We start from the raw sequence: 14,680 nt of genomic DNA on the forward strand, positions 1-14,680 counted from the left end.
GAGGAATAGGATACCCTAAGTACTGGTGGGAGTGGGCACACATTAAGGCAAGAAAAAACTACTTTGGGGGAAGAGAAGGTAGAGAAAAGGAACATTTGAAAGGGAAGAAAATATTTATAGTCCCAGAAAACAACACAGCTACACCCATCAACAGGAAACTAGAGAATTTCAAATTAATAGGTAGCTACAAAACACGGTGCAAAAGTATACTACATTTTTACACACTACAAACCGTCTTGCAACCCTCTTGTATACTTCCAACTCACACGGCCAATCTTCCACATGCACTCCTCCCAAAATGCATTCTCGCAACTTATTTATCTCTAAGCACCTATCTTGCATTTCCTCAATCAACAAATCATTCTCACTTCTAGCAATATCAATCATACTCACAAAGTTCGCTACAAATATACTACATATCTTGAATCCTTGCTATCTTACTATCCCCCTTTCTAAGAACCCCTTTCCCTATGTTCACACTTACATCATGCATCCTCAAAAAATCTATCCCTATCAAAAAACAAGCCGGCATATCATTTTCTCCCATGATTATAAAGTTATGTATCACTTCTAACTCCCCTAACCTAACCTTCAGCTGTACCTCTTCATATACTAAAAAACTTCCCTGTCCTAACCCATGTATTCTTACACTTGTACACTGCCTTTTCACTTCCCAAACACATCTCTCAAGTTCATTTATCACTGACCCACTCACTAGGGAAACCTGTGCTCCCATATCAACTAAGCTACAGTACCCACTATCATTCACTCTGACAAACGTCACCATTTTCACTTGAGTTCCATGCATACACACATTCACTGCTGCATCTACCTGATCATCCACACCACAAGCATCCTCCCCACATTCCTACTCAGTTATTTCCCCACTTTCATATCTCTCATTCAAATTCCCTCGCATCCCTTTTCTGACTAATCAACTACAACCGTGTTCCCCATACTGAATTCTCAAAACTGCATGCTCACTATTTATAGTTAGCTGCCCTCTATACTCAAATGGTCTGTCCCACCCAAAATACAAAAACACTTCAGCCCCAGGCAACTCTGCTACCATCAATAATAACCGCAACAACATCTCTTCCCTTCCTTGTTCCTCTGTACAAGCCCTTTCCTTCTGTGCAACACTCATCAACTTTACTCGCAGCTCATTGGCACTCTCGGGCAGTTCCTTAACCAGACCCTTACGCTCCAAATCTTTCAATGCCGAAAACAAACTCACAAACTCTATCATCTCCCACAAACCTCTCTTTTACAACCAAACCCCCAGGCACTCTATTTGAATCCCAGTCGCTTTTCATGGGATCGTCACCCTTACCATGCATCTTTGACATTGTATCCACAATCACATTTTTACTCCCTGGTACTTACTCTAACCTAAAATGAAACTCACTCAAATCCTCAATCGTCCTCACAACCCTAGCATTCACACTCTTTCTTAGTCATTTACACTAATGAATAATAGTCAGTACTTATGATAAATTTTACCCCATATAAAAAAACTTTCAACGCTTTCACACAAAACCTTATAGCCACAAGCTCTTTATCAACCAGTGAGTACTTTCGCTCCGCTTTATCAAAGGCTTTGCTCACATACGCTATTACTCTCAATTGGTCTTTCTCATTCACCTCTTACAACTGCACTAAACATCCCCCCATACTAAACTTACTAGCAGCTGTATATGGCTCAAGCCTACTCACATTCTCGCCATAATCTGGGAAACCCAAGGTGACATCCCTTGCAACTTCCTCTTTCAATCCCTCAAACGCTCTCACCATTCATTCATCCCATTCCAACTTAGTACAATTTCTCTTCCCCGTCCATTCAGTCAGTGGCTTGCCTATCCCTGAACAGTCCCTAACAAATTTCCTTCCAAACAGAATCAAACCAAAAAAAAAAATAAACCTTTAACTCATGCACGGTCCGGCGAGATGGAAATTCTCTTACCTTTTGCACAAACTTTTCACTCTTCCTTACACCACTTGCACTCACCATATGGCCAAGAAATTCCACCTCCCCAGCCAACCACATACATTTCTCAATTTTCACTTTCACTCCAACCACTTCCAAGTGCTCTAGCACCTTCTCATGCAATTCCATATTCTCTTCAACAGTTTCACTCACAATCAAAATATCTATAAACAGTCACCTTCCTTCTATCAAACCCAGCCAAAAATACATACATTGCCCTTTGGAAGGCAGCAGGTATGTTAGCCCACCCAAAAATCAAACGTTTAAACTAGTACCAGAAACTACCATTTGAAAAAGCTGTAACAGGCCTGCTCCCCTCCTCAAGAAGTATCTAGTAATAGCCCCCACCAGGTCTAATTTGGCAAAAACTCTCATCCCATGCATCTTGTACACACAATCAGACACCACATTCATCGGGAATCGCTCCTTCACAGTCACTTCATTCACCTTTCGATAATCTACATACATCCACAGACCTCCATCTGACTTTTGCACACTAACAACTTTCCCGACCTCCCGCAGTACTTTTACATTCCCTTTCGCAATCAACAGCACCCCCTTCCATACCTTAACGTCTACCCTTCCTTTCCTATCCAAGTACAACTCCCCTTGTACATTCCCTTTCATCTGCAATTCAATCATGTTTGTGCTCAGACGGACCATCATCCTACACTTCTTCAAAAACTTGTACCCTAACATCATATCATACTTATTCTTCATTTCTTCGATCACGCAAAAGTCACTTTCATCCATCACCACCCCTTTGATTTCTATACTTTCACCTAGCATTCCCACCACAGGTATACCTAAATTCCCTATTCCTCGTACCTCCCCTTTACATTTCCTAATCTCACACTCACTCCGCAAATTATCACATCCCTTCTTAAAAAGAAACGCTCGCTTCCGCTACTTCCACTCTGATTCCTCTTAACCTCTCCTGAATACATTGAATCCACTTCCATACTGATACCCATACTCTTAGCCACACCCTTCTTATCCTTCTTCTTGACTACTTGTTCCCACTTACCACTATCCAAATCACTCTCAGCCCTTTCCCCAGCGTCTTCAGTCCTTGTATCATCCTGTCCATCATCCTTGCTAACCTTCTTTCCCTTAGTCTTCTTTTTCTCAGCCCCCTTTTTATTCTTATCGTCAGTCCTATCTTTGTCCTGTGTCTTTCCTTTCTTGTCCTCACTTATCATAACCACATCACCCTTCATCACTCGTACTCTCATCTACCCTCTTTCACTTTCTTCACCACTCCTGGCTGTCACAAGGCTCAGGAAGCCTACCTCTGACAGTTCCCTCTCTAATAAGTCCCTTCATCATCTCTTGCACAGCATTCAACATCAATCCCAACATTTCATCAATCTTCTCAACCATCCGCTGTTCAGCCTCTTTCACTTCCTCTTTCATTCCCTCTTCTGCTTCCCTCATCATTCCTATCAACTATTCTCATTCCCTCTTTTGAAACTCATTCTCAATCCTAAGCCTCTCATACTCCACTTCCAATCTTTCCTTTGCTTCTCTCGCCAACTGCAATTCATCCTTCAACCTCTCCACTTCAGTCAAACCTTCCATACTCATTTTCTTTACCAATCATACTCAACTCACTGTACCAACTGTCCCGCAGCTGCCACACCTGTTCGGGCACCAAAATAATGTGGTGGAATCAAAGCTAAACAAGTCAAGTACCAAGATTTCCCCACATTTACTTTAATCGTACTGGCTAACAATATTCCCCCCCAGCCATACTTTCCTCTTTATGATACTATTTAAGTACAGGATGGTTGGTTCAGCTAGGAAAACAAACAAAACTCTCAAAATCCATGTACTCAACATATACCAAGAAATTCAGGGCGAGACACTGTGCTGTCCACTGGATACAGTCATTGAGACACAAACAACCACTAAATATCAATACACCAAAAAACCAAACAAGCGCCAAAACCATACAACTCAAAACAACACGACAAATCACTACACAAACAAACACCAACGACACCAAGACTTCAAACAACTCAACAAACACCACAATTCTAACACAAACAAACACCAATCAACATCGAGACTACACAACATCTCAAAATACAACAGTCACTAACACAAACAAACACCAATCAACATCAAGAGTTCACAATGACTCACAAACACAATTCACAAATCAAACACAACAGAAACTCACAAGCTCAACAACCTTCAGACGGACACAAGCACTACAAATTCAATTACACAATATCAAAACAATCCAGAAAACATACAACAACGACTCTATCTCTGACCAGACTGACTGTCCAAAAAAATGGACATTTTTATAATAATATAAAGTTTCACTTATACTTACCCGGTGGTTACATATAGCTGTCGTCTCCTGACGTCACGGCAGAATTTGAAATTCGCGGTAGCGCTAATGGTTTGACAGGTGATCCCTCTACTCCCGCCTCTACCGGGTACCGGGAACCATTCCAACAATAAATCAGAAGTTTCATGCCTACCTGTCCATATGAGGGGAGGAGGGCGGGCTTCGTTATGTAACCACCGGGTAAGTATAAGTGAAACTTTATATTATTATATAAATGTCATTTTTTCACTTATATACTTACCGGTGGTTACATATAGCTGATTGACACATTTAGGTGGTGGGACAATGGCAGCTAAAATAACTGTTGGAATTATCCGAAGATATAGGTTCCTTACCTTTAAAGACCGCTGACTCAGTGGTTACTACTGGCCTCTAGTAGTCTGCTGGCCTTTATTGTACCGACAGGATATATGGATCCGTGCGTCGGACACAATAATAAGTACTTGCCGTTGAGGACGTGACCGTAACGGACAAGACTATAATGCCCCTGCTCAGGGCGCAGTACAAATCACCACAAAATACAATGAAAAACGAGGGATCACCACAAACCGTTTAAGAAATACACCAGACATTAAAAGACTGAAAGATACTCAAAAAAAACTCCCTGTATCTTCAGACAACCTTAAAATACAAAAAAACATAATCAAGGAGAAAAGTTAGTGAGGATGGGATACATCCTTCTCTCCCTCACCCAATACAGTGTCAGTCACAATGAATGGCCCCAATGTACTGCAATTTTCATATGTGGTTGCAAATCTGTCAGATAATGAGATGCGAAGGACAGAATTGCTTCTCCAATATGTAGATTTAATATGTTCTTTCAAAGACAGATTACGTCTAAAGGCCATAGACGTAGACACTGCTCTAATTTCATGAGCTTTGACTTTAAACACTTTACTTTTGATATCTGAGTCCCTGACATTGTCCGTGTGCCTCAGAAATCAACTCCTTAAAAAGAAGGAGAGCGTATTTTTAGAAAGAGGACGAGAAGGATCTTTCACTGAACACCACAGGTTATCACTCTTACCTCTTATACCTTTGGTCCTTTGCACATAATGTCTAAGTGCTCTCACTGGACAGAGAAGACATTCAGGCTCATTAGGCCCCACTAACTCCGAAATGTTCTTTATGAGAGAGGAACGAGGCCAAGGACGTGAGGGATTTTCATTCTTAGCCAAAAACCCCCCAGCATTGATGAGCAAATGGCATTGCCCTTAGCGGAATCCAACTCTCTTATCAATAGCATGCAGCTCACTGATTCTTCTAGCTGATGCTAAAGCACAAAGAAAAAGAAAAAAGGGTCTTCCTGGTCAGATCTCTAAAGAACTAGAGGAGATCGGTTCGAATCTATCTGACATCAGCCATTTAAGAACTACTCCAGGTTCCAAGCTACTGTTCTTGACTCCTTTGTCTTGGTCGTATCAAAGGAACGAATCAGGTCTGAGAGGTCTTGATTATTAGAAATGTCTAATCCTCGATGTCTGAACACAGAAAAGACAACATAGCTCTATAAACCCCTAATCGTCTGGGTAGAAAGCTTCTTCTTTTCACGAAGAAAAAGAAGGAAGTTAGCTAACTGAGCTATAGAGGTCTTAGAAGACGAAATTCCTTCTTCTTTGCACCAAGCTCTGAATTGGACCCACTTAGCTTGGTACACTCGATCAGAGGATTCTCTTCTGGGTCTAGCAATAGCCCTTGAAGCTCTCTTTGAAAATCCTCTCTTTCTGAGGAGATGCTCGACAGTCTGAAGGCGACTAGTCGAAGAGCGGACAAGTTGTGATGGAAACCTCAGAAAGTAGGGCTGTCTGAGTAGATCCTTCCTTAACGGTAACTCTCTCGGAAAGTCCGTCAACAGCAGTAGTAGATCCGGAAACCATTCCCTGGCCGGCCAAAAGGGGCTATCAGAGTCATCCTAGACGTTCTGATGACCTCTGAACTTTGCCAGAACTAATCTTAGCATTTTGAAAGGTGGAAAGGCAATACAGATCCAGATTTGACCAGTCCAGAAGCATGGCATCCCACTGTAAACGCCTCCTCGTCTGGCAACTGGGGAGCAATACAGTGGTAGACGAGGCTGTCTTGTTTGTGGCGAAGAGATCCAACTGAGGACATCCCCAAATCCCCCAAAGCTTCTTGCATATTTGAGGATGTAACGTCCACTCTGTGGAGAGGACTTGTCCTCTCCTGCTGAGAATGTCTGCCTTTACATTCTTCGAGCCTTGAATAAATCTTGTGCTCAAGACAACCTTGCTCTCTTTCGCCCAAATGAGTAGGTCTCATCTTGCCGCCTCGCACAGAGAGAACGAGTGTGTCCCCCCCTGTTTTTTGATGTAAGAGAGAGCCGTGGTGTTGTCTGCTTGAACCAGCACTACTTTCCCTCTTACCTCTGTCTTGAAGTGCATTAGAGCCAAATGAATCGCCTTCAACTCTTTTAGATTTATGTGCCAGCTTTTCTGATGAATCTGCCAAAGACCCGACACTTCCTTTCTCCCCAGAGTAGCTCCCCACCCTTTGTCCGATGCGTCTGACAAAAGAGTAAGGTTGGGGCTCAACTGGCTTAGAGACAAGCCTTCCTCTAGCCTTCCTTCTGATTTCCACCAAAGTAGGTCCTGTTTGATTCCTTCCGAGATGGGGAACACGAAGGAGTCTGGGAACTTCTTCCTTTGCCACTTCTGCTTCAAGTAAAATTGAAGTGGTCTCATGTTGAGCCTGCCCAGACTTACAAATTGCTCTATTGAAGCCAAGGTTCCTAAAAGGCTCATCCACGATTCGCCGAGCAAGTTTGTCTGACGAGAAATTCGTCTATTTGTTCAGTGGCAAGAGTCGATCCTTTGGCGAGACGGAAAAAGCCTGAAAAGAACTGAATTCAGTCTCACTCCTAAATAAATATCTCCTGAGAAGGAGTGAGACATGACTTTTCTTTGTTTACTAACAAAACCTAGGCTTTCCGTCATCCTTAAAGTCTTTTGTAGGTCCTCCACACACTTCTGTCTGGACCTTGCCCTGAGAAGCCAATCGTCTAGATACATGGATATTCGTATCCCACATATCCTGAGATGAAGCCACTTTGCTACTGACGACAGAACTCTGGTGAACACTTGTGGAGCTGTCGACAGGCCGAAGCAGAGGGCCTGAACTGATAAATGCGGCCCTGGAACACGAATCTCAGGAATCTTCTCGATTCCGAATGAATCGGAATATGAAAATAAGCGTCCCGAAGGTCTATGGAAACCATCCAATCTCCAGGATGAAGAGCTGCTAATACCGATTGGGTCGTTTCCATAGAAAACTTCGTCTTCAGGACAAAGACGTTCAGGGCACTGACGTCCAACACCGGTCTCCAACCCCCGTGGCCTTCTTTACCAGGAAAAGGCGATTGTAAAATCCTGGTTCCTGCGGAGAGTCCACTAACTCTATGGCCCTCTTTGCCAGTCGAAGGCGAGAACTTCTTGATGGAGGGCAGCAAATTTTTCGGAGTTCTCCGAGTAGGCTGACAAATTCACAGGAAATTCTGTGAGAGGGGGGTGCTTGATGAACGGAATGGTGTATCCTTCCTTCAGGACCTGGACCGTCCAAGGATCTGCTCCGAGATGAAACCAGGTCTGCCAGAAAAGGTGTAATCTGGCTCCTACTGCTGTGTGGAAGGACTACGGGCCTACTTTTTGATGGAAGAGGGAGTGGTTTTAGAAGAGGCTCTACCTCTCCCACGAAACCTGGAGGAAGATCGAACGGGAGCTCTCCCTCGAAATGGTTTAGGAGCTTCCGTGGAGGGAGCACTCCGAGAGCAGAAAGAACCGGTTTAGAGCTATCTTCCTGGGCTTCTTCACTGACTGTGTTAAAAGATCCTGGGTCGCTTTCTGTGTTAAAGATTGAGCGATCTCGCTCACAATCTCTTGCGGAAATAGGTGTTTCTTGTCCAAAGGAGAGAAGAGCAAGGCAGACTTCTGGTTCGATGAAACCCCTTTCGACAAGAAGGAGCACCAAAGCTGTCTTCTTCTTCAACACTCCAGAGGCGAAAATGGCAGCGAGCTCCGAAGCTCCATCACAGATGCCTTTATCGATACAATCCAGTACCCGAGGCAAAATCCTTCAACTGCTCCTCCGAAAGTCCAAATGACTTGACTTTCTGGCCAGCGAAGCAATGGACCAATCCAGGAAGCTAACAACTTCGAAAACACGGAAAACACTCTTGCAAAGATGCTCCAGTTCATTTGTTGAAAAGAAAATCTTAGCAGTATTAAGGGCTGCTCTGCGGGAAGAGTCCATACGAGACTAGAAAAGCTCCCTGAGCGGAGGCAGTCACACCCAGGGAAAAAACTTCTCCAGTGTCATACCAGACACGGCTCCTTGACGAAAGTCTCGAAGGGGGAAGACAAAAAACATTTTTCCCGTTCCCTCTTCTCCAAAAGCCAAGCGTTAACTTTCTTGATAGCTTTCTTAGCCGAAATCGAGAGGACGAGACGCGTGAACGAGGACGAGGAGTCAGGCTTACTGTCCTTTTTCCACTGCGAACTAGGAGAAACTGGAACGGAAGGCGCAAAAGAATCTCCAAAGTTGTCAACGAAGGATCGTAAAAGGAGTTTATACCCCGACAAATGCTTGTCTTTTTCTGTAAGTCCTTCTCTTTCTTCCTCCAATCCGAAGCTTCCTTCGACGAAACTGGCGAACATTCCATCGGAAGAGGAATCCTGTTCGGCGAAGTCGCACCCTGACGCGTCCGAGGAGGGTGTGAGAAAGCAGGAGAAGACGTCTGAGCCTGTACTGAGACGTATCCGGGCGGCTGAGCTGGCGGCTGCGTTGGCGGCTGAGCTGGCGGCCGCGCTGGCGGCTGAGCTGGCGCTCGAGCGAGAGCCTGACGTGGCGCCATAGACGGAGTCAGGAAAGGAGTCCGACCAGGCGCCTGAAGTGGCGTCTGAAGAGGAGTCACATGGAGAGTCTGAGCCTGAAGAGGCGACTGCAAAGGAGCCTGCGAAGAGGACTGCACAGTAGTCTGCGGAAGATGTAAGGCGGTCGGGAGCGCATTCGGGGACGAAAGAGACTTGCCAAAAAGCTCCAAGATACTGCCTAACTTGGCATTCATCTGTTCAAACACCGAAGGTTGAGGATCCACCGACGTAGAAGGCGCGGGAGGTGTAGAAGGATGATCCACAAACACGTCTGGAGCCGCAGGAGTTATCGCTTGAGGAGGCTCTGGAGAAGGCTCCGAAGGAGTGTGCGTGTTCGGCTTCTCCACTTCTATGAGAGAAGGGCGATAAATCGAAACCGCCGGAGAAAGGCTTCAGGCTCCTCCCAAAAAACTACAAGAAGGTTCGGCAGCCGCCACCTTCTTGGAACCGCAGCAGGCGAAACATCGCGCGACCTTTTCAGCGGTCTAGAAGTCTTATTACGCCAAACCTCTATAAGAGGAAACTCTGAACTAGAGTCACTTGACGAAAAACACTTCCTCGCAACACCTTTCCAATGGTGAGCGACAGCATCCTGGGATAACGGCTACAGGATTGCTTGTAGGGGGCGGTCTGTGCTCGGGGAGCAGGTCCGCTCGCCTCCCTTCGGTTTTCGGCATGCCTCCTCCCAGGATCTGGGGAGTTTGACAGGGGCCTAGACCTAGGAGAAACGAACGGGCCGAACAACCACCTCCTCCACTACACTTGCACTAAGTAATTTATCACACTTAACTACACTTCTTGCACTGTCTCACCCATTTTCTGCATAGTGGTGAGGAAAGAGACAATTTCGAGTCCATATCGGCTCGTAATACTGACACGGGATTGGGATCGGGAGATACAGATTCGAGGGCAGGAGCAACCACTACGGGGTTAATAGGAACAGGATTAATAGAATTCAGAGGAATATCCTGGCTACTCACTAACTTATAAGAAGATCTCTGTGAAGCCTTTCTGATTCTATCTTTTTCTAACTTTCTCATATACTTTCCCAGTGCCTTCCACTCCTGAGATGTTAGAGACTTACATTCTTCACACGTATTCTCAAAAGAACATTCACGTCCCCTACAAACTAACACAAGTAGAATGGAGATCAAGTGAATGCTTTAAGAAGTCTAGTCTTACACCCACTACTACACACCCTATACTGAACAGAGCCGGTGTCAGACATCGTGAAGAATCAAAATAATTCCTAAAAAGGACAACAATATCAAAACCCCAAAATAACTATAGCGCTAGCAAAAAGATCAGTAAACTCAAGGTACATCACCAAAAGGAGAAAACCAAGATGATCAATTCCAAATTCCAACCAGCAGAGGAACCGTGTTACCGGTTCCGACGGCAGGAAACTTCTGATTTATTGTTGGAATGGTTCCCGGTACCCGGTAGAGGGCGGGAGTAGAGGGATCACCTGTCAAACCAGTTAGCGCTACCGCGAATTTCAAATTCTGCCGTGACGTCATGGAGACGACAGCTATATGTAACCACCGGGTAAGTTATATAAGTGAAACTACCTCATTTGAATGACTGCCAAATACAGACTGCTCACTTCTGACTCCCTCAACGCTCTGCGACCAAGTCCTTAGACGAACCCAACCGCCCGCCAACAAGCAATTCACTCATTAACTATCCATACACCATTCACGCTCTCTCTCTCTCTCTCTCTCTATCAACAACAAATAAACCTAAAATACGATATAGCAAATACACAAAACATCCAAACCCTTCCTATTGCCTCCAACAAACACAAACAACCTAATGGGACAACAACCAAAACAACCAGCCACTCTCTCTCTCTCTCTTACAAGCGAACCCTTGAGAACGTTGTCAAATGCATCCACTTCATCACTCCTCCATAGTGTGGGCAGGACATATAATGAGAATGTCAGATAATAGATGGCCGAAAATAATAACAGATTGAGTCGCTAGAGATTTCAAACGAAGCAGGGGAACGAAGAGAAGACCATTGATTGACGAGCTAAGAAAATTTGTGGGTACAGAATGGCACTAAACTGAAATGTAGGATAAAGCCTGAATGAGCGTTAATAGAAATTAACACCCAAATGAACCTCTTTTTCGAAGGTTAGCTGCTTTCACCTATCCTTCAAGCATCAGGCAAAGAGGGAAAACATACGATCATTATCGCTTCTAGGTCATGGCATTTTATGAGCCCCACTAATGATCAGGTCGAGAGATATATGGCATGGGCGTAGGTTTTCACAGGATCCCTTTAGTCATTTAAATAATGATGTTAAAATAGTGTAATACCATGTTATCATCACATTGATGTACAGGTTTTTAGAAGTGCTACCCACACCTTTTCTATTTTTGTTGTGTAGATATAAACTCACGCAGAATTGAGGAAAGCGAAGAAAATGCATCTCCCATCATTAGATTACGATCTGTTGTTGTTATTGAACGAATTCAGTGTATAAGCTCCAAACTCTCTTATCTCGGTTGACTTTTTTTTTTTTAATGTATTGATTTTTTAGGCATCTCGAACGACTGAAAGAATGCCCTGCTTTAGTTCATATCTAACACTTTTTAATCGCAGTACAAGTTTTGCATGAAATATGAATGCAAGAATCTAGCACAGAATAGGATGAGTAGCAAATGCAGTTTCTAAATTGATTTTTCTTGGCTTGTAAAATTCTATATAAAGCAACATTTCATAAATCGAATTTATTAATATTTCCATGTGTGAAATCTTGCTCCGAATATCTTTCCATACTCAGTGACTGCAGATGAAACTCTAGGGCTTTCAAAACTTATCCTTTGTACCATTCACTCCCAATTCCTGCCTTGATTTCCTGATAGATTTGATCAATTGAATAAAATCCTTCTGGTACAGCAACACCCTTCTGTTTCGAAAAGTTTACTATATGATAACAAATAGTATCGACAAAAAATAGCAAAAAACACTGTCCTCGAAGTCTATAACAACAATTTCTTGAATAATTCAAGATCGGTGCAGTTATGCATAAAGCACAGTTGATGCTGTCAACGCAAATACTATACAATTAATGACACAAATTGTTTCCCACTTCTTATGGAGCCATTCACACTGGATACATTGCCAATATCACTGTTGTCAGTGCATATTTCCAAATCGAGTGAATCGCCATTTTTCGAGGCAAAGGCTTGTTGTACATGCTCACAATCAAACGTTACTCGAAATCAAAGCCAGAGACGAATATAATACAATTCAAACTAAAATCATTGCATGGCTTCGTTACATGTATCAGTTATAAAGACTTTTTTTAACTTTGATTTAACAATTAAATAAAAACCATTTTAATTTCTTAGCAATAAAAATTACCTGTACGGCTTATTCTTAATAAATTTTATCAATTGAAAGAATTTTAGAATTATACAGACTAAACGTTCATAAAAAGATTTTCGATTTAATCCCTGAATTGAATTCTCTTGTTTTATCATAACTCAGTATGAGTAACCTCCCTTGTCTTCAAGAACCCTTAAATTTTTTATGAGTTATTTCTAGCCTCTTTTTCATAATTAATCACTTTTCAGTCCAGTGTGTCTTGGCAGTTCTATGCTCGAATGAATAGCGCCTTTATTTCCGCTCGATTAATTCCTTATCAGGAGCCATATTATTCAACCGAGGCTGAATCGAGAGCTTCTACACTCAGAATTTCTTTTTTATCTGTTCCTTGGGTTCAGCTGTGATATGTAGATTATCGTTACCGAGTCGTTTCTTTAATATATCATTACGTGTTTCATTTTTATTCCAATTTTTCTTTTCTGTAATTCTCAGTCTAAAGTAAGTGACAATATCAACCTTATCATCTCTATGAAAGACACATTTTCTTAAACCCTTTATATCTTCTGTTTGAATTCACAGGGAAAATTAAACAAAAGATACATCTGAATTGTAAAAATTAAAAATCTTGTATAAGGCTCACGAAACTAGTAAAAACCAATTTTTCATGCTGACCAGATAACACCCACCTTTTTTATATCCTGCAAATGAAAAGGCCATGGTAACAGACAAATATGGATGGAATATGATACTGCTTTGTGTTTTTTATAGATGAGGCCACATTCAAAAATTCAAAATTTCATAGGCTGCTTAGTATGTATATTAAGCAAAATAACTAATATTAAAAACAGACAAAATGAAAGGCTATTAAAGAAAAAATGCGATAAATTTTGATCAATATTTTAAAGTACTGTAGAGGATTCAAATGAAATGCATTTATTTGAAAGACCAAGTAACTCATTTCGAAAAGTGTTATTAATTAGTATTTTAAAGTAGGAACTTCACACGAAACACATTTGAAAGAAAAATAACATTTCTCTTTCAAATTTACTAACATTTGGCGGACCGTAGTTTGCCACACGTGTACTAGATCATTGTCCATTGAATATATCCTCCGTTTACGTGGAGTGTATTTTGTTTCTTTTAATGATTTGTTATATCTATTACTCTGATTGCTTTGCAATTTATTTGCCAGCATCCGTCTTGACTTCGGAATTCATCGGTTCTATAGTTTCTTTCTCCTAATATTTAGGGAATAGTCATATAGATCTAAAAAAATTCATATCCAGGAAACATCAAGAACAGCTACAAATAAGCTAAAATATAAAGGAAGGAAAGGTCTAGGAGATGCATATCTGATGTTTCTGGACCCTCACGTTTCCTTAATAAAAGAACCCTAGCAAGCCTAAGGGACAAAAACGAATATTACCGAGAAAAGAAAAACATTCCAATGGACCTTTACATGAATTAATTCAGATATAAGTAAACAATCCTACGGTAAGAATTCAGTTTTAAGAATATAGAAACGAGTAATTTGTAGGAAAAAAAATTAATTACTTGTTTTCTACATGACAAATTTGTTTAAAATATTCTCCAACCTAAATTTTGTTTTCACCTTTTTCATTTCCGTTTTACAACGGTATGAAGTTGAGCAATTTGAAGAAATTTAACCACCACAGAATTTTTGAATTGGGCGTTTTACTGAATATATATATATATATATATATATATATATATATATATATATATATATATATATATATATATGATTGGTAAAAATGTCCTGTTACAACAGAATTCCATCTAATAAAAAGAGCCCATAAAAACACCAAAATATAGAGGGGAAAATACTTTATTTCAGAGACTGCTGTCTCCCTCTTCAGGTAGACGAAAGAGAAGTATTTATACTAAGAGATCTAGCCACAGGTAAGCCAATTTAGGTCACTCCCGCTGATAATCTTCCTTTAATCCTCTTAAGCATTGGTTGAATGAACATTTTGTCAATGACATCTGAATCCCATGCTCCCTTTGAGATGTTCCTAAATATATATATATATATATATATATATATATATATATATATATATATATATATATATATATATACA

The sequence above is a fragment of the Macrobrachium nipponense genome, chromosome 4 (genome assembly GCF_015104395.2).
Source record: "Macrobrachium nipponense isolate FS-2020 chromosome 4, ASM1510439v2, whole genome shotgun sequence".
NCBI lineage: Eukaryota > Metazoa > Arthropoda > Malacostraca > Decapoda > Palaemonidae > Macrobrachium > Macrobrachium nipponense.